This window comes from Orycteropus afer, unplaced genomic scaffold (assembly GCF_000298275.1).
Source record: "Orycteropus afer afer isolate SDZICR_OR568_19922 unplaced genomic scaffold, OryAfe1.0 scaffold01498, whole genome shotgun sequence".
NCBI classification, from domain to species: domain Eukaryota; kingdom Metazoa; phylum Chordata; class Mammalia; order Tubulidentata; family Orycteropodidae; genus Orycteropus; species Orycteropus afer.
Window position 1 is genome coordinate 63,444 of NW_006923085.1, and position 2,688 is coordinate 66,131.

At 41.5% G+C, this 2,688-nt stretch overlaps 1 pseudogene; it reads left to right on the forward strand.

The window, feature by feature from the left end:
- The first annotated feature begins 980 nt into the window (after positions 1–980).
- Positions 981–1,959, forward strand: LOC103213278 (annotated as a pseudogene).
- Positions 1,960–2,688: the final 729 nt, after the last annotated feature.

The following is a 2,688-nucleotide window of genomic DNA, read 5'->3' on the forward strand; positions in this document are numbered from 1 at the left end:
AAATTTCCTCTGTGTGTCTAATATTTCTATAATGAATGTAATAGAGAGATTCATTTGGACTTTTCTTATAATATCCCTTGCTGTAGGCTCTTAACATCGATAAATCACTGTTCTACAAAAGCAATTCTAGTGTCTGACACAATTTTTTCTAAATAGACATGTCTCAATGGTGAAGTGTGATCTAACTGCAAAATACAGAATATTTAAGGAATTGATAAATCATTGACAGTAGAACATTTGAGATCAGAATTTCCAATAACACCTGAGATTTGCAATTATGGGCAGACTCAGATACTATGGAGCGCCCTACATAGCTAATACTCTATAAGAAAAGGAAGTCACTAACCAGGTTCAGGAATCCCTGGGTGGTGCAAAGTGTGTCCTGGCAACGAAGGGGTTAAGAACTCACTGGTAACTGAAAGATCAGTGGTTTGGACCCACCAGCCGCTGGAAGAAACATGTAGCAGTCTGTTCTGTGAAGATCACAGCCTTGGGAACCCTATGGGGCAGTTCTAGTCTGTCCTATCAGGTTGCTATGAGTTGGATCAAACTCAACAGCAATGGGTTGGGTTAGGTGGTGCAAGTTGTATATCTGAAAGGTTAGAGGTTCAAGTTCACCCATATATGCTTGGTAATCTACTTCCAAAACTTCAGTCATTCAAAACCCTATGGAGCAGAGTTATACTCTGACACAAATGGGATTACCATGAGTTGGAATCAACTCTACAGTTTGTTTTTTTCTGAACCAAGTTTGGTGCTGTATTAAGAGACTATTCGAATTGAATCTGTTGAATGTAAAAATGGCATGCAGGCTTGTTGGTTCCTAGAAATAAAATAGCATGTGTTTTTGTTTTTGTACTCTAACACAAGAAAAATACATGACATATGGAAGCCAAATTTGGTGAAGGAAGGAATGAGTAGAGTAACTGAGGAAAATAATTGTTTGACTGTTATTAGAATTTAAGTTATAAAACAATTCATTCAACGTGTCTGTTTCACTTCGCTTCGGACTCACCGACAACACGAAATCAGAGAACCACACAAGTGTCTTGGAATTCCTCCTCCTGGGCCTTTCAGAGGATCCAAAACTACAGCCCTTCCTTTTTGGGCTGTTCCTGTGCATGTACCTGATCACTGTGTTTGGGAACCTGTTCATCATTCTGCCTGTCAGCTCTGACCCTCACCTCCACACACCCATGTACTTCTTCCTTTCCATCCTGTCCTTTGTCGACATTTCCTTCACCTCCACCATAGTCCCCAATATGCTACTGAACATCCAGACAGAGGACAGCACCATCAGTTTCACAGGCTGCCTTATTCAGGTATATTTTTTCATGTTTTTCATATGTATGGACAATTTACTCCTGATTGTGACGGCCTGTGACCGGTTTCTGGCCATCTGCCATCCTCTGCATTACATGGTCATCATGAACCCCCATCTCTGTGGCCTGCTGATTCTGCTCTCCTTGTTCATAAGCATCGTGAACGCCCTGCTCCAGAGTCTGATGGTGCTGCATCTGTCCTTCTGCACAGATTTGGAAATCTTGCACTTCTTCTGCAAACTTGCTCAGATCCTCAAGCTCGCATGTTCCAATATCTTCATCAATAACATCCTGGTGTACTAGTGACTAGTCTGCTGGGTGTGGGTCCTCACTCTAGGATCATTGTCTCTTATGTTCGAATTGTCTCCTCTTTCCTGAGAATCCCATCAACTGATTGCAAGTATAGGGCTTTTCCACCTGTGGGTCTCACCTGTCTGTTGTTTCCTTGTTCTACAGGACTTGTGTTGGGGTCTACCTTAGCTCTGCAGCTACTTTATCTTCCAGGAGCAGTGCAGTGGCCTCAAGGATGTACACCATGGTAACACCTATGATGAACCCCTTTATCTACAGCCTGAGGAACAGGGAAATAAAGGGAGCCTTGAAGAAACTTATCTCTGCAATACCTTCCATTTTGTGATTGTGTCATCTGCTTTGGATGTGGGCTTCTGGAACAGGTCACAAAAAAGAAATATCGACTGTACCAGAGACTCTGACACTTCTATAATTCAATTCTTCCAGCAAAGTAGTTAATACGTGGGCTATCAAGTCAGATAACTTTGTATTGAATCCTGTTTCCTATGTCTTACTAAAATCAAAACAAAACCTGTTTTTGCCAGGCCAATTCTGACTCATGGTTACTCCACATGTTATACAGTAACTTGTTCAATGTGGTTTCCTTCGCTGTATCTTTATGGAAGCAGCTCATCATTAAGTGAATGCAAATTCAGAATGATTACATCTTTCTGGTATGTTGAATCTTTTGTCTTAATGAGGATACCTTTGTTATCTTTGGGAATGCTTTTGCATTAAAGTCTACTTCATCTAATAGTTGTATACAGTAATTAGACAAAGTTTTTCTGAGACCTCCAAATATGGGAAATGTGGCAGCCATTTGCAGTGAGTTGGCTAATATGGCCCTTCTAGCCATAGTGTCTTTGTAACTCCCACCAAATGATTAGATAAAAAAAAAAAAAAAAAAGTCACTGCCATCGAGTCAGTTCCAACTCATGGCAACCTCACCTTGGGTTTCCGAGGCAGTATCTCTACAGAAGTCGATTGCCCAGTCTTCCTTCCGAGGAGTGGCTGGTGGATTTGAACCTCCAGCCTTCTGGGTAGCAGTCAAATGCCTTAGGCACTACACCACCAG